General features: G+C 33.1%; 1 protein-coding gene across 4 annotated transcripts in view; it reads left to right on the top strand.

Moving 5' to 3' along the window:
- The window catches only part of LOC145249747 (putative amine oxidase [copper-containing]), an 845,813-nt gene that overhangs the window by 312,824 nt on the left and 506,774 nt on the right, over positions 1–26,215 (top strand). For all 4 annotated transcript variants that reach the window (XM_080111658.1, XM_080111661.1, XM_080111659.1 and 1 more), the window contains one exon: positions 13,377–13,457. The gene's annotated coding sequence lies outside the window, so the exon portion shown is untranslated. The remainder of the gene's footprint in view (positions 1–13,376; positions 13,458–26,215) is intronic.

A 26,215-nucleotide genomic window follows, 5' to 3' on the forward strand; every position in this document is an offset into this window, starting at 1 on the left:
CATAACAATTTCATTTGAAAAGTTTTATTACCAAACATGCAGAAAGACTCGGCATGTAAAATCAACAGTAGATTCTTTGATATAGCAGGGGCACGTTCGAAAGGACTCTTTCTGTTTTAAGCACAATTGAGCAATGATACTTGACTTTTCGTTCTAAACTTTTATTCAAGCCGTTATATATATATATATATATACATATATATACATATATATAGAGAGAGCGAGCGAGAGAAAAAATTAAAAACACACACACACACACACACACATATATATATACACATATATATATGTATATATATATACTAGCAAAAGTGCCCATCGTTGACTGGGTTCGAAAACAGCCTACAGAAAATGGACTCTGATTTATGAAAGTATGATAGGTTATGAAAAGGAAGAGTTGTAAAGAGATAACTTCGAATTTGGGGATACCAAAACCAAAGCAAAATATGATGAAAGTAAAAATAAAATAGATAAACACCATAATTTATTATACCATACCTGTTCACACTGAAACACTTATCACAATATTCTGTGGATCTATATTAAAATAAACTTGTTTAACTTTGTGACATATTTCCATTCTATCGAGGTCAGGCACGAACGAACACTCCATAATTTTATTATACCATATTTCTTCAAACTGAAACATAATTATCAAAGTATACTTACGCAGATAAATATGAAAAGTCTTTATTAAAGTTTGTGCCTATTTTATTTCTATGGACGCTAGGCGCGAACGCAGACCCCACAATTTTATCATACCATCCCTATTTAAGTGAAAACATACTTATCAAAGTATTATTATGTACATCTATATCAAAAACACTTGTAAACGTTTTTTTTTTTTAATTTTAAATTTTTTATTTTCATACTTTGTGGACCAGGTACTAACGCAGACCCCACAATTTTAATGAACCACCGTTCTGCATGATCAAACGTACCCATTCCTGTGTCTCGATATATCTTCTATCATTATATGTAATCAGTTTTTAAAAATATTCAACCATATAGGAGCCTATTCGTGACCACACACACACACACACACACACACACACACACACACATTCAGCTTTATATATATATATATATATATGTATATAATTTTACAAAATCAACAGTGGGCATCCTGTAGTACAATGTAAACTGCAAATTATTGTGGACAAAGTTACTGCGAAGAAGCATGTGAAGCGTATTCCCGGTGCACTGCGATGGTTTCCCAATTAGAGCAGGCAATCGATTTAATTGAAAAATGGACGACTTCACTGATTTCAATGACAATATATATATATATATATATATATATATATATATATATATAGGAGTATGAAACATTCGTTGGTCATCATTGAATACGTGACAACGTCGGCTCTTCCTGTTAGTAATCACACAGACACACACATATATATAACACACGCAGCCACACTCACACACAAACAAACACACACACATATATATATATATATAAACTAGTTAAAATTTTAGCCATGCTGATGACTGTTGATACTCAGAAACATATGCTCATGGATATCTTTTGTGCACGTAAAGAATATTTAATAGATATTGAAATTAAAAATTTTAATATTTAATAAATAAAATCATTAATAACAATAAGAACAAGAACAAAATAAAAATGTCCTAAAAACGAGGCAAATAAACAAAGGGCAGGTAACTCCTTCAATGCTTAGGTAAGAGTAACAATTAAATACAACAGAATTGCTTATAAAAATAAATAAAAAAACCCGATGGACCTCATACATACATACATATTTATATACATACATACATATATATATATATATATATATATATATATATATATATATAGAGAGAGAGAGAGAGAGAGAGAGAGATAGAGATAGAGAGAAAGAGAGGAGGAGAAATATAGATAAATAGATAGATACATATCACTTTTTTAATTTTACGTAAGTTAAAGTTTCCTTGATTACTATACGACATCCACAAATAATCGAATATTCCATTAAAGTTTTCTTTGTATCTCAAACGTTGAGTGTATAAAAATAGTTGAGAATACAATTTTTCTCTTCTTAATTTACAATTCAAATTTATTATAATATATATTTCTGGTTGTTTCTTGGTATTATTGGATTTCAGGAGAAAAATTTAACATTAAAACTTTATCAACTGTATATTAAAAAAGAATTTAATAAAAGTATCTAAAAAAATGAATTTTCTTTTTAATTGTACCGCAATCCAATTTTTTTTCTGATCTTAATAATTCATATCTATATGAGATGCATATTTAAATATTCCATTAAAATCCTCCGTAACATCTCAAACACCAAGTTTGTAAAGAAGTTGAAAACATAATTTTCCTCTTTTCAATTGACAATTTAAGTATGTTATAGTATATCTTTCTTATGGTTGCTTGGTATTATTGGATTCCAGTACAAGAATTCATCTAGTCTGATGCTTTCTGCTTTTCGTTGGTGTAACATTACTCCGAAAGGATGCACCATTCCTCGTAAAAAGCCATTATTTAGTCAAGGTTTATATTTAGGGAAAGGTATTCCCATGCCAGGTTGTCCTGACAAACTCTTGCACAGAGAGACTTTACACAATCAAAAAATGTGTCTAGTAGGTGCACCATATAAAAAGTAAAAAACTATATGGGTTAGTTATATCGACGAAATCTTATTAGGCTGCGAATAATATGTGATTCTGACTATTTAGTCAGGGTTTACTTGTAGTTAAAATCATCTTTATGCTAGGTTGTCTTGACAAACGCCTGTACAGAAAGGCCTTAGACATGCGAGGATATTGTCTAGTAGGCAGTCAAGTTCTCTCCTGTCTAGCAGACATTCTGTCGGTTTCATATTACTTCAGTCAAAGTTCTCAAAAGTCACGGACCTCTTCCTGGGGCACAACACTTTATTTCTATATGAAGATACATAGATATTCAAATGTCCCTAAAATGTTTCACTTACATCTCCAATACTATATCAGTAAAGACGTTGAAAACATAATTTTCCTCTCCCCAATGAACCATTTAAATATTTTATAATATACTTTTATTATGCTCTATTAGTCTAAATGGATCCGAAGACACGAATTCATCTAGTCTGGTAGAGTATCCAGCTTCGTGCTGTTACTTGTGTTAACATCACTTGGCGAAGGTGCTCTATTTCATGTAAAAGCCAGTGTGAGTTAGCCATGTTTATGGAGATCTTATCTGGGCCTCGAATGCTATGTCATTTTGAATATTGAGTCAGGGTTTACTTGTAGGTAAAAGTATTCACATGCTAGATTGTCTTAATAAACCTCTGTACAGAGACAGCTTAAACATTCGAGGACAGTCTCTAGTAGGTATTAAAGTTCTTTCCCTAGGTGTGATTACTTTTTTTTAACCGCTTTCGACTGAATGTAAATGATATCTTAAATAGCACACACACACACACACACACACACACACACACACACACACACACACACACACATATATATATATATATATATTTACCAGTGGTGAAAAAACCGGACTAGAGTGCTCAATGTGTAGCCAGAGCAGTATATAGGAAATTTATTACTGGACTCACAGTAATAAATTTCCTATATATATATATATATATATATATATATATATATATATATATATATATATATATATATATATATAAAAGTGAAAGTGTCTGTGCGTGTGTCTGTGTGCCTGTGTACATTTCCTTACGCAATAACTCTGTCAATTTTTAGTCTACAGACGCGAAATTTGATATACAGGGTACTGAGATTTGGGAATATGTATGTGATCGGTTTTTGCCCAGAAATTTGTCGATTAAGGGGTCAAAGTTCAACGATTTGATCTTTGAGAACTCTACCAAACTCCTCTGACAATTTTTGGTCTACGCATTTGAAATTTTAAATATAGGCTCCTTGGACATGGATCTAACTTAATAACTTGATTTAAGCCCAACACAATAAATTTTAAGGGGTCATAATAGGGGTCAAAGTTAAAAAAAATCGACCTTTTTTTTTGCTAAGCATACACCCCAAAACACCCGGGCAACGCCGGGCACCCATGCTAGTATATATATATATATATATATATATATATATATATATATATATATATATATATATATATGGTACATTTCCAACTAATTGACAGCTGTTAAAGAAATTTCACTCCATCACTACGGTGTGTTGTTCATTATATTTTATCGCCTTCGGTAATAATATGCACTGCTGTTTTATTCCTGAGCGTTTTATTAAATATTTCAAGTTTTCTATTAAATTTCTGTCGTTAAAATAAAAAAAAGATGTCCGCCAAGAAATTGAAATAGAACTAATGAACTCTTTAGAATTGCCTGAATTCTAGAAATGAAAACCAAAAACGAAAATCTTTTAAAATAGTTCCTCCCTTTTTACTAATATAAAAATAAGTAAAGTGCGTTTCCAATAATTATGCTTTTAATAGCATAAGAATATTATTTAAATAGCGCTTTTAATAGCTTATACATATTCTTGTCTAACAATTTATGTTGATAAATGCAGTTCATTATAAAGAGCACTCTTCGTATCATAGTAAAAAATATCCAGACCGTGTATATCCAGAAATTATTTTGACAAGAGGTGAATTTTGCGACGACATACAAGAAATAACATAAAATAGTTGTGTGATATTCCAAAGGGTCATTTCAATAACTGTTATGATCCTAACACTAGACACCTACATGAGAAGGAACAACAAACATTCTCGATTGTCAAAAAGATACGTTAAATGTTGGATATTTGAAAGGTCATTTGCGGCAAAAAGAATACACAGGTATTATCAAGTCCAGCCAAAGTCAAGTCACTTCAGTGAAACGACCATCGTCAAATAAAGCGTCCTTGGATTATGATGATAGAGACAATATCATCATAAGAGGATCAAAAATGTTTATGTAATGACAAGCTAAATGGATATCTGTGTTGGTTGATAATCTGACCCAAGAAAAGTTGTAACCTTGTCTGGAAACAACACGTTGTAGTTTCAGTCGCAAAGGAGACAACGTGTATAAAAGAACTCTAATTGGCTTTTTTTTTTTTTTTGTACAGCGACATTTATTTCCTCATGCTCCTGTCACGCGTAACTTCTCGTTACGGCTGTGACGTCTCACGTGACCGTCTTTTCGAACGTGCTCTCGAACGTCATTTACGCCATTCAACGTGGCCGTCTTTTACAATACGAACATACTACCAGGCATTGCCTCCCTTCCTTTGGGAGTAGAGTATGTCAAGCAATTACCACATTTATTCATTAGCAAACCCAACGCTTACATTATGCATACCAGAAAAAATATTCGGTCTCCGTAGGGTACACTTTTCTGCTAGTATACGAAAGTCGTTCCACAAGTAAAAAACTTCTGTTTTCTTCATTCAAAAAGTTAAAGAGTTACGAAGACGGGAGTTGTACCACATAAACGAACTACTATTTTGTGTTCTAGAATTTATTTTTCTACATAATCACCACCGTCCTCAAGGCAGTTTTGTCAGCGATGAACAATGGATGTGCGTGTTCGTTCCAAAAGTTATGTCTCCTATCTTTTAATACTCAAAAGTTACAGTACTACGAAGATGTAAGTGGTACCATTAAAACGAACGATCTTTTATGTTTCAGATTTTTTTTTCTTATATAGTGACCACCATTGTCAATACACTTTTTTCAGGAATTCAATGACGCATCTCTGCTTCTGACGCACATCTATGACAGTAGTTATTTTTAGAGTTTCACACCGTCAATATCTGCAACAGAGAGGTGAAATTTTCAGGTCATGAATGCATAAGTTCAGTAGTCATAACAATGCAATCTGCAGTATCCTTTGATCCATTCGGGCGGAATAAAAAATAGGAGGCATTAATTTTGGAACCCTATTGGTATTATACTTGATTTCGATCACTGATGCCTCAGTATATTTTGTCTCAGCATCAAAGCCTATTTACAGGGTGGAACGATAAAAGTGTCACCCTAACGAAACCAACATTACAACTTTATTTTTAAACTTTTATTGAAAAAATTCAGATAACTTGACTGTGTAATATAGCTGACATCTATTCAATGTAACCGTCTTCAGCCTCAATCAACGCCTGGATACGGGTCCGGAACTTGGAGCATACTTTTTCCACAAGCGCCGGCAGGAGCTCATCAGATGGTGGCGATCAGGCTTGCTTTGGTGTTGTGGGAGGCCATGTTGGTGATATCCTCGCCGTATGACCCAGCAAAGTAGTCCAGCGGAATCAGGTCGGGGGAGAAGGAGGATCAGTGAGAGAACGGCACTCCTTCTGAAGCCAAGACTTAGGGCCTTCTGCCATACCAAGCGTCGGCCAGCGGCCACCCGATTACATCAGGGGGTCACCATACTCTTCTTCCCATCCATGTACACTTTGGTGTTGACTTTCAAACCGACTTCGAAGATTTTAGGTGGCATGATATGACCCTCACTTTAAACCACACCAAAGACCATAACCGTGACCGCAGACATTGTTTTCATCAGCCTGTTATTCGCGACAATCCACCTATGCATTTTGAGGGTGCTGGAAATGGTCCTGTTGTCATAACCTGGATCGGTAGAAAGCATGAGTTGTACAGCGCATCTCTATTCTCGTTCGTTGAATATTGTCTCACTTTCAGACATGATACAATGCTCCTCTCGCTCTTGGGATTTATACACAACTGGCCAACTAATAGATGGTCTGCAACAAAAAAGAAAACCGGTTTTCATCAAACGGAAAAGGAATCATGTCGACTTCTCTATGGTGACAACTGTATCGTTTCACTCTGTAGTTTAAGCTATTTTAAATGCCCTTTTTTACTTTTGACAGTGTTACGTTGTTTAACCCGCGCAGTTCTATGAGGTTACTCACTTAGGCTATGCCTTCTCAGATCTAGAAAGGGTTGCTTTAGTGTGTAAAGTGCCTCTAGTGGGAATGCCTAAGGGGCTGCCCAGGCATTTTTGCATGCCACAGTGCGCTCACCTTAGGGCGCTGGCTCTTCAATCCCACTTTCCTACCCTTGTGTCACATCTTCCTGCCGCGAGCGGGCGATAAATAACTCTTACACTAAAAGTTAACAGTGTTCTTTTCTGTCTTCAATTTATTTTTCTTCTCATCACCTCATCCTTTTTATTTTCCGCTGCCATGACTACCTTTATCCTTTGATGGCCTTGAATTCATAACGGATAATTATCCTTGCTGTCTCCGCTAGTTTCTTTGATAATGCAATCTGTGAGTATTCACTGGTTCTTCTTTTTTTTTAAACTTAAACTGCCTCAAGTGTTAGTCTTCGTTTAAATTCAGCTGAGCTTCTCGCCATTCAAGGTTTCTTTTGAGTCGACCTCTCTCACGACCATTTTTCTCCATAATACGGCGACATTATTATCATTTTCGACGATGTTCCTGTCTTCATCCAACGCCTGGGGCGTGGTTCATCATCTTAACAGCATATCGACCCTTTTAACAATGTCGAATCTAATTTCAAGAAGAAACTAACCTTTTTTTATACTTAATATAGTGACGTAGTTTAACAGTAGTCATTTTTTATCGGTTATTACTAGGGCTACGACAACAGCATATTCTTTTCATTGTTTGTACTCTCGAGTATATATCCGACAAAGTGAGACACAATTAATCAATCGAGAACCACGTCACTCTACATAAAAATATATAAAATATCAATGGATATATACCTGAGAGTTAAAACAAGGAAAATAATATGCTGTTGTCATAGTCCTAGTTATGACACAAAGAGGATGAAGCTTCTTCTTTTCTAGGCCGTACGCCACAGCACTGACAACTTACAAACCATTGCACCAACAAAAACAGCTAAAATAGTTTTTAAGATATTAAAGAGCGAAAACCAATGCCTATTGCCAGGTGCCACCGACAAAAAAATTGGAAGTTGACACAGAATAATGAAGCGAAACCAAGAGAACTGACACTACAAAAGTAGATATCTAGCGTCTCATAATTATGGACCTTACATTGCACCACAAACAACAAGATTAAAATACACACGTTTCTGCGTAGCTTACTTGCCATAAGTATACTTTTAAACTACCCCCATTAAACTATACTTACGTGTGAGTAAATACTGAATATATATATATATATATATATATATATATATATATATATATATATATATATATATATATATATATATAAAGCTGAATGTGTGTGTGTCTGGTACCGAATAGGATCCTATATGGTTGACTATTTTAAAAAAACTGATTACATATAATGATAGAAGATGTATCGAGACACAAGAATGAATGTGTTTGATCCGGCAGAACGGTGGTTCATTAAAATTGTGGGGTCTGCGTTCGTGCCTGGTCCACAAAGTATAGAAATAAAAAATTTAAAATAAAATAAAAAACTTTACAAGTGTTTTTGATATAGATGTACATAAGAATACTTTGATAAGTATGTTTTAATTTAAATAGAGATGGTATAATAAAATTGTGGGGTCTGCGTTCGCGCCTGGCCGCCATAGAATGGAAATAGGCACAAACTTTAATAAAGACTTTTCATATCTATCTGCGTAAGTATACTTTGATAATTATGTTTCAGTTTGAAGAAATATGGTATAATAAAATTATGGGGTGTTCATTCGTGCCTGACCTCCATAGAATGGAAATATGTCACAAAGTTTAACAATCTTTTTTTTAATATAGATCCATAGAATATTGTGATAAGTGTTTCAGTGTGAACAGGTATGGTATAATAAATTATGGTGTTTATCTATTTTATTTTTACTTTCATCATATTTTGCTTTGGTTTTGATACCCCCAAATCCAACCCAAATTTACAACCCTTCCTTTTCATAACCTATCATACTTTCATAAATCAGAGTTTATTTTCTGTAGGCTGTTTTTGAACCCAGTCAACGACGGGTACTTTTGCTAGTATATATATATATATATATATATATATATATATATATATATATATATATATACACGCAATATATTATATAATCGTATATTTAAATGAAATAGTAAATGTATACACATTTATATATAAATATAAATATAGAGAAATAAAAAGGAACAAACCGTATTATGTGTTCATCAACGTTTCGTCTTTATTTCGAGACTTCCTCTGGATGAAATATGTGTGTATACGTATGTGTATCCGTGTATGTTTCAGGCAGCGTCCGTTTTTTGAGACATTTAGTTGGATAAAATAAACATTTAGATTCAAGTTTGGATCCTTTCCATCTTCCGAATAACGCCCTTGTTTCTGGTAAGAACTAGCTGATGTAATCATTATATTTATTGTAGGTCAACGTACTTTCAGATTCGTATGGATTCATCATTAGAAAAAAATTAACTAGACTGGTTCTGGAGAAGTGATAGTTTTTTTATGTTTATGAATTGTTTGTATACGTGTATATTTATTGTTATTTCATTGGTTAATATTGTACTTTAAATTATTTTAGTGATTTCGTAGCTCTTTTACATTTTAAGATGTTTTTAGCATTAATAAACTTTATTTTAATGATATTTAGTTTTAGGATTTTTATACTATTAGAAATTTTTTTATTTATATTTAGTTTAAGGATGTTAATACTATATATATATATATATATATATATATATATATATATATATATATATATATTGATTTTTTGTTCAGGGTGTTAATATAATTAGTAAAACTTATTTTATTTATATTTAGTTTTTTAGGTGTTAATACTATTGGTAATATTTATTTTATTTATATGTAGGTAAGGATGATTATAATATTAGTGAAATTTATGTTATTTATATGTAGGTAAGGATGTATATAATATTAGTAAAATTTATTTTATTTATATGTAGGTAAGGATGATTATAATATTAGTGAAATTTATGTTATTTATATGTAGGTAAGGATGTACATAATATTAGTAAAATTATTTATTTATATGTAGGTAAGGATGTATATAATATTAGTAAAAATTATTTATTTATATGTAGGTAAGGATGTATATAATATTAGTAAAATCTATTTTATTGATAATATATTATATGTTTTGGATTTAATTACTAATGTTTTTATATTTAAATTTAAGATTATTTAAAAATCAAAACTAGAATTAGTAGACATAAAATGCCTATTTTATGTAATAGGTTAATTATTCACATAAAGCTAGAAATGTGAATATGTACAAATTATAATTTTACAATAATTAACCAATAATTATGAATTTTAGAACACTGCAATTATATTAATTGACATTAACTTTTAAGAAAAGAGGGTAAAAGGTAAATGGGAGCCCATCGTGAAAATTTGGAGGAAAGTTATAAATAAGAAAATATATGCAATAACAAAATGAGTTTACCATGAAGAAGAATTATTATTCATTGATTGGAGAGTGGAAGTTGATATTTAAATGAGTGAAAAGTAAGTCTATTTTATTTAAGCCTTTTTAATATGTGAGAGTCAGGATGGTCGGAATTAATGTAGGAAATTATGAAAACGAATGAAAATAACTGTTAATTTCTGGAGAAATGCATTTCTTATTAGCAAGAAATCGCAATGATATTAGAATTATATACAGCTCCTATGTTTATATTCTTATTGTGTGTAAGTGCAGCGGGAGAAAATCGATTTTATTTTAGTTGGTGTGTATATCGATATTTTTTCAAAAACCTAATCAAACTAAAATACTTTTGATACACCTTTAATAAACATTTGATAATTTTTCGTTCAAGTCTAAAGAAGTGAGAGAAACGCAAATTTTTATCTAATATAAATATGTCCGCTTAATTCTCTTTGCCCATGTTCCATTTTTGCTCAAGCACATTCGAAGCATTTAATTAAAATGTCGCTTTTGATGTGGCTGCATTTATCACGGCTATTGATCCATTAATAACGATGGAAATGGCCGCGATGAATCTGAAGTAGCTAATTTGCTACTGTAGGAAAGAAGAAAGAATCTCATCAATAAACTGTCTCGCCAGCCATTGCCAGTGAACAACGCGAGTTGACCGGATGAAACGGATAGCAACATGGCGACAGGCTACGCGAATTTAAAGGAAGCGATTGAACAACTGACGGTACTTTTGCTACATGGGAATTTCTGTATTTTTACTTAAACGATCATCTATCTATCGATCTATTTATATTGTATATCTACCTTTATCTATCTATCTTATTTATTGATCTATCGATATCTATATCTCTATCTATCTATCTATCTATCTATCTATCCATATTTATCCTACCAATCAATAAATCTATCTAGCTCAATTAATCAATATCTATCTATCTATCTATCAATTAGTGTAGTGATCAATCAATCAATCTACATACCAGGTTTTCTATTTGCCTATCAATCAGTTACCTATATCTATTAATATACTAAAACAGTTAATTAACGTTTTTTTTTACGTTAAGTCCTTTTTTATACAACTTAATAACATAAATATGCGCCTTAATATAATTTAGTATTGGGATTCAGTTGTCTATTTTTTTCTGTCTGTATATACCATGAAAGTGACCTTAGTCTGTTTGTCTTTGGAACGTTCCCTACAAATCTACTCTGTAAATTTTGCTTTACAAACTTGAAAATTTACATATGCGATATTTGGACATGTGGAACAAATTCGATTTGGCTTTGTAGCCCGAAAAAAAAACATTATAATGATCAAACTTGAAATATAAGAACTTCACAGACATAAGTCCATTCATATGTGTAACTTCTACGCATGTGCAAATATACATTTATGCGCGTAATAAATTCATTTGTAAAGTTTTGATATATATGTGTCCTTAGGTCTAATGGTAGTGAATATCGTAGAAAAGCTAAATGTTTTGGTTTCGATTCTAGCTGAAAGCATATTTTTTTTTAACTTTTAAAATATATATTAGGTGCAATATAATAATCAAGAGAGAAGTAGCTCTATAATATTAATACGGAATATTCAAGAGTTAAAATATCATATTTAAGCGTATTTTACGACCGGGACACGCTGACGACATGTTAATATCTCAAAAAGAATAATTTCAATACATCAATCTTCATGGATTTTCGATTAAAGCAAATAGTGCTAGTGCTTGCGAATGAACCAGTAAATAGTAGCCCCCACCCTCTCTCTCTCTCTCTCTCTCTCTCTCTCTCTCTCTCTCTAACACACATACACACACACTCACACACACATACTAGCGTATTAAGCGATGCTCTTTGTGTAAACAAATTGAGCTAAGGTATTTGGACAATGTCAAAACATTGTTAATTCACGGCCTGCATAGCAGCAGCCGAATAGCGCAACGGTTAGAAGCTTCGATCCTGGCTTGGGGCAGTTGCTTGTCTAGCCGCACTGATGAGCTGTGAAACAGCGAAAAAGTGCTGCATGTGGATGACTACAATGCTCCCCATCTTGGATTGAGCATTTGGAAAGTGATATACAAATTACTATTAGAGAATTAATCGATGCTCTTTGTGTAAACAAATCGAGCTAACGTATTTGAACAATGTGAGAACATTGTTAATTCAATACCCGCATAGCAGCAGCCGAATGGAGCAACGGTTAGAAGCTCCGACTGTCGTTTGGGCGGTCGGGTTTCAATCCTGACTTGAGGTAGTTTCTATCTAGCCGCACACAATGCTGTATATGGATAACTATATATATATATATATATATATATATATATATATATATATATATATGTATATATAGTTAGTTAGTTAGTTAGTGGAAATAGTAATTAATAAAAACTGAAGAAAGTGTTCAATACTGTTGTAGAGCAAATATGCGTTTTATTTTTTATTACCGTATCTTTCTGTTAAGTTATATTATTGTTTCAGCTACCCGGCCGTTTTTGTTCTTTTTTGGCCGTCTGTAGCTTCCTCAGACTTTTACAGAAATGTTCGTTATTATGGGATGAAAGAGTGAAAGAGTGAATGAGGTCGGGGGGAGGTGCGAGGAGGGCGGAAGAGAAAGAGAGGAAGGGAACAAGGGGGAAAGGTGGGAGGGGGCGCTTAGTATGTCGGTAATGTTTGAGTTTTGGGGTTTAAGGAACTTGCGGGGGAGGTACTGGGAAGTTCATTTCTGGTGTGGCTGAGGGCATAGGGATACATGGAAGGGAAGGGGAATATGTGGGGGTAAAATTCGAGTCTTAATGTTAAAGTTTTTTGCGTCTCGTTGGTGAGATGATTTCTTGGTAAGTATGTCTTGACCTGTTGGGTGTTCTCTTATGTTTGGAGGCGATCATAGGCTGATTTATTAATTTATTTAAGCGTCACATTAATCATTCATTCTTTATTTCACCATTTTATCGAGTCCATTTTTTTTTTGTTTAATGAAGTGACGATTTATTTTATTGTATATGCTCCCGGACAATGCCGAGCTACCATACTAACAAGAGAAATAAATGTTTATTCGGTTTCTTTGCAGATACAGTAGGATTCGCTATGTACATTCGCTTTGGGACTGGCGTATTTTAAGAAGCATAAAACACTGAGATCATTTCATAAAGTAAGTGAATTTTGACATTTTCTCTTTATTACACGGGTTTTGGGGAGATTTGAAACACCTATTATTTGATATATATCCAAAATGGCGTAATGGTAAAATATAAAGGTAACTGCAGCTTCTCGTCCTAATTTTCGGAGTCTCACCATGTTGTATTACATTTTAATTCCTTTTGGTGGATTGATTGTTGTTATTTCTTCTGATGAGTTAAGGGCATAATAGATTCACTAATTGATATAATTATTAAGTGATGGATTTTGCGCTACGAAACAGATACTGTCAAGAACTGTAAGGATCAATTGATGTAAAGGAATAAAATATAAAATTGTCAAAATCATGTATTTTGGAATCTTTGTCATTTATTCTTTCTCTCTCTCTCACTCTCTCTCTCTCTCTATATATATATATGTATGTATATATATGTATATATATATATATATATATATAGTTATATATATATATATATATAACATCATATGGGTAACCCTCTTAGTGGAGTATTAGCCTACATTTTCTTGGAATTCCTAGTATCTTGTCCTTTAAAATTTAAATTAACTTCAAACACAATTTATATATTATTATTTTAGATACATTGACGACATTTTAATTTTTCTTCTTGAAAACACGCACATAGATAACTGTTGTGGTTGCAAGGTTGAACAATAATTAGTAAGGAAATACAATGAAGACGCAAAGAACAAGATAACGCAATAATAAGTGTATTAAAGAAAAGGTATATTTACAATATGTACAAATGACGGTGTCGAGTCAGAGAGTCTTGGTGGAAGGACATGTACGCTCTTCGGCGTCACTTCTGGTGGCATTTGAGTAAGACACACAAAGGCCAACCTAGGCTTGCCATTTAAAGTGTTATGTTATTCGCATATGCAAATAAGTGGTTGCCACCACAACAATAACATTAAAGACAAATTAGACAAATCGAAGCCTCCATAAAGTTCACCTGTTAAACGGAAAACAATCATATATTACCTTTTCTATTCAATAATAAATTATCCTATAAAGTTCACCGCAAAACTACACACAAAAATGATTACATACATTTCTACTCACAACATAATAACAAAATAAAACAGGTATGATCTCTCGTTTCTACCTACATGCATTCAGAATTTGCAGTCCAGAATATCTGGACGAAGAATTCACATACCTCACAAATACTCTGAAAACCTTGCAATATCCCACATTTTTGATATCAAATGCTAAGAAAAATGCCACAAAAATATTTTCCAGAATAAATAAACAAAAATCATATACACCAGGCTTCATAAAAAGAGCTCTTCTTTTACCCATACACACGAATAATACAATAATTTGCAACACACTAAACAAACTAGGAATTTCAATTATACAAACTACATCAAAGACTATAAAACAAACATTAACAACCACAAAACATCTAAAAAACAAACCAGTTTTCAATGCAGGCATATACACTGTTCCTTGCCAAAATTACCATCCTATATACGTTGCTGAAATCCAACGCAGCAAATTTCTAAATGCAGCATAATCATACTTTTGACTTCAAACAGGAAAAAATGGTTACATTTATTTCAAATAAACCACGACGGAGACTCCTTGAATCAGAGCTTATCGCAAATTTAAACACAAACAACTTGCAGGTTTCTATAATGTATCGCCTTTAATAAGTAAACTCCTCACACACCATAGAAAGTGAGGGAAATTGTTGATAGTGGTTGTAGCTAGTCCTGTATTTTTGTGAAATTTTGGTAAGGGCCGACCATAGATTAATAGATAGAGTGAAAGAAGTCACCGCTTATCAAGGCTGGAAGACCACTCGAGGATAAGGGTTAATGAGTGTACGGTAGGCATCGGGACAACAGAGTAGTAATCGTTAGTAGTGGCAATTTGGCATTAATTGATTATTTAAGGGTCGGCTAAGCAAGAACTTGTTTACATTGAACTTGACGAAGGCTATGTTGTAGTCAGCTGGAAAGCAGGCCAGCGGAATAGAGTTTCACAGGCGAGTATTTCTAGGAAAAAAGTTTTCTTCGTAGAATCTGCGTTTAGATTTAAGCACAGATAGAAAGTGAGGGAAAATGTTGATAATGGTTGTAGCTAGTCAAGTATTTTTGTGAAATTTTGGCAAGGGCCGACCATAGATTGATAGATAGAGCGAAGTCGAGCACTTGCCATGAAAATAACGATAGAACAGATACAGGCTCGCAACGTCTCTTCTGTAGGAAAAAGGTTGTATGGGAGAGAAAAGGGCATGCGCTATTAGGTTTCGAAACTGGGTTTGAATTCTGTCAAGGCAATCAGAAAGTCAATCTTGACTCCGTAGGCGATTGGACGATTGGTTCTAATTATATGCACAACACTACATTATGATACAGCATTGTTATACTTTTGACTTCAAGCAAGGAAAAAATAGTTACATTTATTTCAAATAAACCACGACGTAGACTCCTTGAATCAGCGCTTATCGCAAATTCAAGCGCAATTAAACAACGTAGAAGTTTCTATAATGTATCACCATTAATAAGTAAACCTCTATTAAAAGAACATGATTTAATTTTACTCACAGGTGAACTCTCTCACACTATAAAAAACATCTTCTATATTATGTAATACATATAATCATTCAATACATTACATAACAAAAATGCACATTTCATTTCAGTTACACATCAATGTTTGAATTTTACTGGGCATATTTGCTCCAAAACGTATATAAATTGCATCATATCTTTTTTAATATATTAATGGCTATATAACGTTATAAATCTTAACCTCTTTCACAACACTATCCCCTTACCGTTTTTGACTTTCCAACGACGTTTTTCCATTTGTAAAATAGAACAGTCAGACATTTCATTACATAAAAAATATATTTTCAAATATTTTTACTGGTGTTATATTTTCTTGATTTTCTTAATCCAGAGGAAGTTTGGAAATAAAGACGAAATTTTTATGAACACATAACCTGGTTTGATTCCTTCTTTTGTTTCTCTATATATACATATATACAAGGCGTGTAAAAATACAAAATATAATCCCATTTCAACTTTTATCATCAATTTGAACATTTGAAGACATGATTCTCCAAATATATTTGTCTTTCGTATTCGAAGCTATTCCATTTTACTCTACGTCATTCGAATTGTGAGTATATTTATCTGATTGGTTGGTTGTTTTTGTTTTACGGCATATCAACCCTTTTCAGGTTATTTAGTGCTGAATCCAGTTATTCTGAAGAAAATCTTTTGAATAGAATATATATTTATATTTTTTCACGTCGGTTTCTATTTAGCGCATAGTTGGGACCCTAACAGGTACTACCACTTCGGGTCAGAGTGGACCTGGGAGCAAACCAATTAAAGGGTGGCTCCACACTCCCCAAAGCTCGCAAGCTGGGGCCTCACCGTCGGATTTAGTTTAAGGTCATATCCAGGACCACATTTATCTGAGACATTTTCTATATTAATTAAACGCGAAAAGGAGGAAAATAAAAGCGGGGAAAAATGCTGTCTTCTGCGACACCAAGAAAAAAATATTAGTGTTTTTGGCAAAATAAATTTTTTGCTAAAAAGAATTTGGATTTTTTCCTTCTATGCAAAAATAGGTTTCTCCATCACTACTTGGAATAGAAAGTCTTTGGAAACCCATTTCTGTTGCAGATATCGAATTATTGTTATTCCACACAGCATAAGTGCATAAAGTTCAAGAATTAGTATATTTGTTTGAAGAAGTGTTAGTCAGATGGCGGAAAGGACGATGAATATTGTGGATGATGTACCATTGCATCAGCGGATTTGTTAAGCGTCTACACAATGATTGGGAAGACGTGTGGTTTAGAATTTTCTTTCTGCAGGATCAGGTTATTTTGTAACGTGGTCGTTATTCTTTTTCAACGGAATCTTTAACACTTGGACCCACACGTTATATTTGAGACAGTCGCAAAGGAAACAAAAAACAAAAAAAAAGAAAAGAAAGAAATTCTACTCAGATTTTTCGCATAGGAAAGCAAAAAGGAAAGAAATTCCACCCAGCCTTTTCAATTGAAATAAAATGGATGTTTTACTGGTTCTTCCAAGATAACGCATTGCGTTTCGTTCTCAAAGGTTCTCAGTTTTTGTCATCTGCCATGTAGTTGAAAGTCTCCCGCCGCCAACGGTTATTTTTCCCCGGCACACAATTTCTTCTCTCTGTTTTTCTATCCTTTCTCTTCCTTCATTATGACGTCACTTCGCGCACTGGCTCGGTCATTTGCATATGCGTTATGCGGTTCCTGCTATAAGCGCCAACGATAGCGGCTCTGTTATATTTTTAGCTGAGCAATGCCAGACATACACTGTGGTTTCTTAGTGAATCATATCGCATTATGACATCGTGCGAAATAGTGGTTTATCGCGATGGAGGATTAGAGCGTTTTTGGTCCCCAGACTAAAGTAGGGTGGACCTGTAAATTCACCTTTGTCCGTTCGTCCGTCCGCACTTTTCTCAATAACTACGCTTTGGAATTTTTTGAAATTTTGCACAAACATTAAACATGATATGAGTAAAAAAAGTAACAGAACGGATTTTCCGGGAAAACTCCGGTTGCCCGCCCCCCTTGGGGTGTCTTTCTTTATTAAAAAAAATGACGCCTTGGATTTTTATAAAACTTTCCGAAAAGTTGTAACTGATTGATTTCTATATAATTTTGTTTGTCTATACTTCGCGATAACTCTTGGGTGTACCCCAGGGCTCTTTTAGGGCTAATAAAAACACTCCATTTTTAGGACTATTTTACCGTATTTGTCCAAAATTTTCTGTGTATGTCAATTTAGCAGTTTTGCATGGTGCTGAAACTAAAATTTCAATATGTTAAGGCCTTGGGGACTTTGGGGGATAAATGGGGAGGGGCAAATGATGGACTTAGTCATTTCTTTTTTTTTTTTCAAATCGTTTAATGCATTGTCTTGAGTAATTTTGATAAATATATAAAGGTATATATAAAGGGTAATCAGACATGCAGCAAGCTTTTTAATCAGTTTTTCAGCGAAAATGTGGCTGCCAAGAAGTCAAAGTTGAAAGAGTTGACCTTTGCAGATTTTACCACGCTCCTCCGTCAATTTTAGGTTAAAACACTTGAAATTTTAGACGTAGGTTACCTGAACACGAGTCAAACTTTGTAATATATATTTACATATGCATATAAATTTATGAACAGTACATAAGGCCTGAGCAAAGCCGGGCTGAACTGCTCGTATATACATAAAAATCCGAAAATTTGAGAGCCCTAGTAGTTTCGGAGGAGATAGAGTTTGAAAATATAGAGACAGACATAGTAAGTTTTATAAATGTGATTATTATGCAAGTTTTATAAATGTGATTATTATGCAAGAGGCTTAGCGCTATTAAAAAGTGTATCCCCACTAGAACGGTGCTAAAAAATATTTCGAACGATTTTTATTTCTATACTAAAATTGCTCTTTCTTGTGACCATTTTTCCATGTCCTTATTTCTGTTTCCCCCTTTTTATTTTTGCTAAATTCGTTAAAATTACATGGTGGTACTGCTTTTGTTTTATTTAACTCCCAACAGGTTATCTCATTACAGAGTTACTTCCCTTGCGAGAAAAAAGAGAAAGAATGAGCATTTTGGTTCAAATTGAAATCGTAAACTTATCAATGGCATCGATCACAGTTGAACCGGTGATCGGTACAGCGGCAATCGATCAGTGACATTGTTCTTTGGAAGTAAAAATAAAGTAAGATTCGTATTTTCGAAGTTTATCTTAAACGAACGAAAACGACAATAACAATGGGATGACATGTATTGCAGGGGGTTAGGGTAAAGGGAAGAGAATGGGAGGTGCTAGGGGAAAGGGATGAGGAGGTGTTAAGAGAAGGGGATGAGGAGGAGTGTTCATGAAAGTAGGACAAAATGAAACATGCTGCATTGAATGGGAAAGATAATTAAGTTGATTTGGCATTCGTGAATCGTGATTTGTTTTATCATCGAAAAACGGAAAGAATACATATCAACGACAGAAAAAAAAACGATAACGAATTTGGAGGGAAACAATGGCCAATTAAATGGTGATGCCTATTGATTTAGTTTTATACAATAGCTGTATTATTTTTTTATGGAGATCGCTCTAGACAATATATGAAACCAATTGGTTGACGGAGCAAAAAAAAAGAATCAAAGATAATTATCACAAAGACAAGAGATGACTATCGACCTTAGTCTACAAAGGTTGGAGGAAAGCAGTCAGCAATAACACAGTTGATGAAAACCATTAGACATACGATTCAATGAACTAGAACAAAGGAAGCAGGGAATAAATTAGACAATTCCTGAGAACGTTATATATATATATATATATATATATATATATATATATATATATATATATATATTTGTGTATTTATATTCATATTAAAAGCTTTTTTTCTATTTGGTTATTTTTTTGCTTCCCCACTGAGCAAATTAGGCACGAGGTCGTTTTTTAATGTGAAGAGTGAGGGAAGTGGGACTAGCCCCCCCCCCCACTAGGGGTAACTGGATAGTGACAATTGGTATGAAGGGTTTCTCCTACATTGACCAAAACAGATTGCTCAAGAGCAATGGTCTGATATGTGGAGTTGCTGGATTTATTTGCTTTTCAACTGAGCACATAAGGTACAAGGCCGTTTTTTTAATGTGGGGAGTGAAGGGGAAATGGGGACCAGCTCCCCGGGGAGTAGGGGAGTAGGGGAGCTGGATAGCTACAATTGGTATGAAGGGTTTCTCCTACATTGACCAATAACTGATTGCTACAAGAGCAATGGTCTTATATGTGGGGGCAACCCCACATATAACTTTGATTGCACTATCTGCCGGAACAGATATTACACTTTGATTACAGAAAAAAGATCCCGGCCTGAGGGCCAAGAAGAAAAAAGGCGAACTTTTCTTCTATTTATTTAAAAAAGAAAATACAACTTTTTTATATATGGATTGTGGAATTGTATTCATCTGCAAAAAATCTAGCTAATTTCATATATTTTTTAAACATTCATTTTAATTAATTCCCTGTAAGTTTTTTCAGTTTTCTTAAGGGATGATCATCTTTAGTTAACTATTGCGTGTAATTATATTCACGCAGATATTCTACATGATTTATATTTGCGTAATATTTGTGTAAAAAGTTTATAGTAAATATAATACTCTTTTTATATATATTAATGTATGTGTATATATATTTGTTTAAAGAATTTTGCCTACTAAGCTCCTCCGTCAGTGTTTGGTCCACAGACATGAAACTTAATATATTGGGTATTCAAACCCATGCGAAATTTTATATGGAATTTGTCGTGTGAAGGTCTAACGACAGCATTATGAATATGTATGCGTAACGTAATAGTTATTGGTTCATGTTTTAATTTTTAGCCTTGCAGCAAACATGTCTTAATAGCTCAGGCATTAACGTCAAAGGAAAAAGTAAATCGTAAGTAAAGCGTTTTGGTTTCGATTCTCGGTGGTGGTGTACAATCATTTTTTTTTTTTAACTTTTAAATCATTACTATATATTGGGTAGAATATAATATAATATAAATACGAAATCTCCATTAATCAATATATATCATTTTTAAGCGTATTTTACGATCAGGCAACGCTTTGTTATATATGAATCGTTGAATTACATTCATCTGCAAAAGATATAATTTGCATATTCTTTTAAACATTCATTTTAATTCATTTCCTATTATGTTTTTTTTCTGTTTTCTTATGGGATGATCATATTTAGTTAATTATTACGTGTAATTATATTCATGCAGATATTCTACATGATTTATACTTGTGTAATATTTGCGTACAAGTTTATAATAAATACACACCTCTTTCTATATTTATGCATGAGTATATATATATATATGTTTAAAGAAAAAATAGAAAAAACCGAATGAAATTATTAAAAAATCAACGTTTCGTCCTTGTCTCAGAGGACATCTTCAGGATAATTGAAATAAAAATGTGATAAAAGAAAAAGTCATAGATCGTGCGAAAAAAGACAGTTTTTTAAAATCCAACCCATGTCGGGAAAGGACGAATATGTGTGCGTATGGGAAGGTTGTTTGATGTCTATATATACAATTTTAAAATGCATTTAAAATAAATATGTACATTTTTTTTTTTTTTTTTTTTTTCTTCTGCGAAACTACTCATTTTCCTGAAACATTCAAAGAAAAACGGCTAGCCAGGATCCACCCTGATACCTTGCTCTTTGATTATTATTTTCCCTATGCTAGGGGTTAAATGGTAGAAGCCTTTTCTTTGCGTAATAGTATTAGTATTCAAAATTAGTGCTGATTCTAAAAGTCTTCTTTTAGCTCTATCTATCACGTATTTAATAATTTTCGCTTGATCTAAATTAAATGAGTGATCGTGTTCTGCACAATGGCAAAAGAGTGCATTTAGGGCGTTACCATTCCTCATATCTCTTCTGTGCTCGTTAAGTCTTAATTTCAATTTTCGTTGTGTTTCACCTATGTACGCTTGTTGACAGTTGTTACATGGGATGGAATATATACCGGCATCGGATGTGAGGGTTTTGGGAGAGTGCTTGGTAGTTTTTAATGTCTGTTTTATGGTTGAGGAAGTTGTTTGTATCAGGTGAAAACCAAGTCTATTAAGAGTGTCGTAGATTTTTGTATTTTTGGTGTGGGTGGGAATGAAAAGATGTCTGTTTAATAGTGAGGTATCTGTTTTATTTTTCTGTGTGTTTATGTTATAGTGTATTTTCGTAGCTTTTTTCTTTGCGTAAGAAATGAAATAGGATGGATACTGTAGTTTTCTTAAAACATTCGTAATATATTGAAATTCATCATTAAGATATTGGGGACTGCATATTCTAAAGGCACGTAAGAAAAACCCTATAATCATGCCCGTCTTTATTTTATCATTGTGGTGTGAGTAGTAATGAATATAGTCGTTTTTGTGTGTGGTCTTTCTATGTACTTTGAAACTCAGATCAGTTTCTGATCTGATGAGGAATATGTCTAGAAAAGCTAGGGAGTGGTCTTGTTCGGATTCATGTGTAAAATTTATAGATGGTTCCACTGAATTTAATTTATTTCTAATTTGTTCTATTTGTGTGTTTTTAGGGAGAAAAATAAGAATGTCATCTATATATCTAAAATATGTGGAGTTTTTAGGAAGTCTGTGTTTAAAAGAGTTGGTTTCTAAGAATTCTAAGAATAAGCAGGCTAGTACACCACTAAGGGGGTTACCCATAGGGAGTCCAAATTTCTGTCTATAGTAAGAATTATTAAATTGAAAGTAGGTTCTATCAGTGATGAGTTTTATAATTTGTATTAGTGTATCTGAGGAAAAAGGTAGGTCGGCTTTAATTTTGATTAAGTGCTTGTGGAGTAGATTAAGGCATTTTTTGATTGGAATATTGGTGTACAGGGAAATTATGTCTAAACTATGCATGGTTTTATTTTGCATGTCCATATTTTTTATTCTATTTAGGAGGTCACCAGAGTTTTTGATATGTGAAGTGCTGATGGTGCCCATTAGTGGAGTTAAAATTTGGGCAATAGCTCGTGCTAATTTATGGGTGACGCTTCCAATGTTTGATATTATAGGTCTCATAGGGACGTTCTCTTTATGTATTTTTGGGAGGCCGTATAATATAGGAATAGTGGGGTGGTATTCTATGTTATTTATCCATTTTTTATCATTTCCGATAAGTTTCTTTACGGATTTATTAAAAGTATCGAAATCTTTTTCTATTGATTTTAAATCTATCGGAGTGTATATATCTCCGTCTGCCAATAGTGTGTGCATTTTCTTTAGATATAGGTCTTTATCTATTATAACTATACCCCCTCCTTTATCGGCTTGTGAAATAATAATGTCTTTATTTTTTGTTAAAAGTTTTAAGGCATCAATGTATCTTTTTGGTAGTGCTAATTCTTGAGGTTGGGTAGTTGTTAAAGCTATTATCCCTTGTATGAAGCCTTTAGTAAAATCAGAGTCCTCTTGTCTATAATTTTTTAGGGTTGTGTTAGTAGTGATTTTCGAGTGCTTGCCGGTAGCGAATTTAAGACCGAAACTGAGAGCTTCAGTTTCAATGTCCGAGAGTGGTTTAGAAGTAAGGTTTAGAATAAGGTCTGGACGTCCCAAAGTTTTCCATTTGCTGTTTTTTATCAATTTCGCAAGTTTGTTATTCAATTTAAAGTTATGGCGTGTGTTAAATTTTTTGATAGATCTGTAAATGTTCTTAATTGATCTGGGTGTTTTCTTGTAATTTTGTTGATAATCAGCAATTAATATCCTGGCTTTCCGAAAAAGATGAGAGCTTTGGTGCTTTAAATATATTATAGATGACAAAAGATATTTCTCAATGTAATCCGGGAAAATATGGTCTGATGTTTTAAAAGATTTAGGTATGCATGCAGGTATGACTTTTTCTTCAATACATTTTTCCAGAAAAATTCTCCTGTTGTTGTGAGAATTTGCTGCGATTAAGATGCTCTTATATGTTCGCAGAGAAGATCGGTTTTCCATTTAGACAAAATGTATAAGGAATGAAAAAATGTACCAGCGGTGGTTGACATTATGTTTAAAGAAAAAATAGAAAAAACCGAATGAAATTATTAAAAAATCAACGTTTCGTCCTTGTCTCAGAGGACATCTTCAGGATAATTGAAATAAAAATGTGATAAAAGAAAAAGTCATAGATCGTGCGAAAAAAGACAGTTTTTTAAAATCCAACCCATGTCGGGAAAGGACGAATATGTGTGCGTATGGGAAGGTTGTTTGATGTCTATATATACAATTTTAAAATGCATTTAAAATAAATATGTACATGGTTTTTTTTTTTTTTTTTTTTTTTTTTTTTTTTTCTTCTGCGAAACTACTCATTTTCCTGAAACATTCAAAGAAAAACGGCTAGCCAGGATCCACCCTGATACCTTGCTCTTTGATTATTATTTTCCTTATGCTAGGGGTTAAATGGTAGAAGCCTTTTCTTTGCGTAATAGTATTAGTATTCAAAATTAGTGCTGATACTAAAAGTCTTCTTTTAGCTCTATCTATCACGTATTTAATAATTTTCGCTTGATCTAAATTAAATGAGTGATCGTGTTCTGCACAATGACAAAAGAGTGCATTTAGGGCGTTACCATTCCTCATATCTCTTCTGTGCTCGTTAAGTCTTAATTTCAATTTTCGTTGTGTTTCACCTATGTACGCTTGTTGACAGTTGTTACATGGGATGGAATATATACCGGCATCGGATGTGAGGGTTTTGGGAGAGTGCTTGGTAGTTTTTAATGTCTGTTTTATGGTTGAGGAAGTTGTTTGTATCAGGTGAAAACCAAGTCTATTAAGAGTGTCGTAGATTTTTGTATTTTTGGTGTGGGTGGGAATGAAAAGATGTCTGTTTAATAGTGAGGTATCTGTTTTATTTTTCTGTGTGTTTATGTTATAGTGTATTTTCGTAGCTTTTTTCTTTGCGTAAGAAATGAAATAGGATGGATACTGTAGTTTTCTTAAAACATTCGTAATATATTGAAATTCATCATTAAGATATTGGGGACTGCATATTCTAAAGGCACGTAAGAAAAACCCTATAATCATGCCCGTCTTTATTTTATCATTGTGGTGTGAGTAGTAATGAATATAGTCGTTTTTGTGTGTGGTCTTTCTATGTACTTTGAAACTCAGATCAGTTTCTGATCTGATGAGGAATATGTCTAGAAAAGCTAGGGAGTGGTCTTGTTCGGATTCATGTGTAAAATTTATAGATGGTTCCACTGAATTTAATTTATTTCTAATTTGTTCTATTTGTGTGTTTTTAGGGAGAAAAATAAGAATGTCATCTATATATCTAAAATATGTGGAGTTTTTAGGAAGTCTGTGTTTAAAAGAGTTGGTTTCTAAGAATTCTAAGAATAAGCAGGCTAGTACACCACTAAGGGGGTTACCCATAGGGAGTCCAAATTTCTGTCTATAGTAAGAATTATTAAATTGAAAGTAGGTTCTATCAGTGATGAGTTTTATAATTTGTATTAGTGTATCTGAGGAAAAAGGTAGGTCGGCTTTAATTTTGATTAAGTGCTTGTGGAGTAGATTAAGGCATTTTTTGATTGGAATATTGGTGTACAGGGAAATTATGTCTAAACTATGCATGGTTTTATTTTGCATGTCCATATTTTTTATTCTATTTAGGAGGTCACCAGAGTTTTTGATATGTGAAGTGCTGATGGTGCCCATTAGTGGAGTTAAAATTTGGGCAATAGCTCGTGCTAATTTATGGGTGACGCTTCCAATGTTTGATATTATAGGTCTCATAGGGACGTTCTCTTTATGTATTTTTGGGAGGCCGTATAATATAGGAATAGTGGGGTGGTATTCTATGTTATTTATCCATTTTTTATCATTTCCGATAAGTTTCTTTACGGATTTATTAAAAGTATCGAAATCTTTTTCTATTGATTTTAAATCTATCGGAGTGTATATATCTCCGTCTGCCAATAGTGTGTGCATTTTCTTTAGATATAGGTCTTTATCTATTATAACTATACCCCCTCCTTTATCGGCTTGTGAAATAATAATGTCTTTATTTTTTGTTAAAAGTTTTAAGGCATCAATGTATCTTTTTGGTAGTGCTAATTCTTGAGGTTGGGTAGTTGTTAAAGCTATTATCCCTTGTATGAAGCCTTTAGTAAAATCAGAGTCCTCTTGTCTATAATTTTTTAGGGTTGTGTTAGTCATCAGATCAGAAACTGATCTGAGTT

Source organism: Euprymna scolopes, chromosome 28 (assembly GCF_053919585.1).
Source record: "Euprymna scolopes isolate OS-2025 chromosome 28, ASM5391958v1, whole genome shotgun sequence".
Classification (NCBI taxonomy): domain Eukaryota; kingdom Metazoa; phylum Mollusca; class Cephalopoda; order Sepiida; family Sepiolidae; genus Euprymna; species Euprymna scolopes.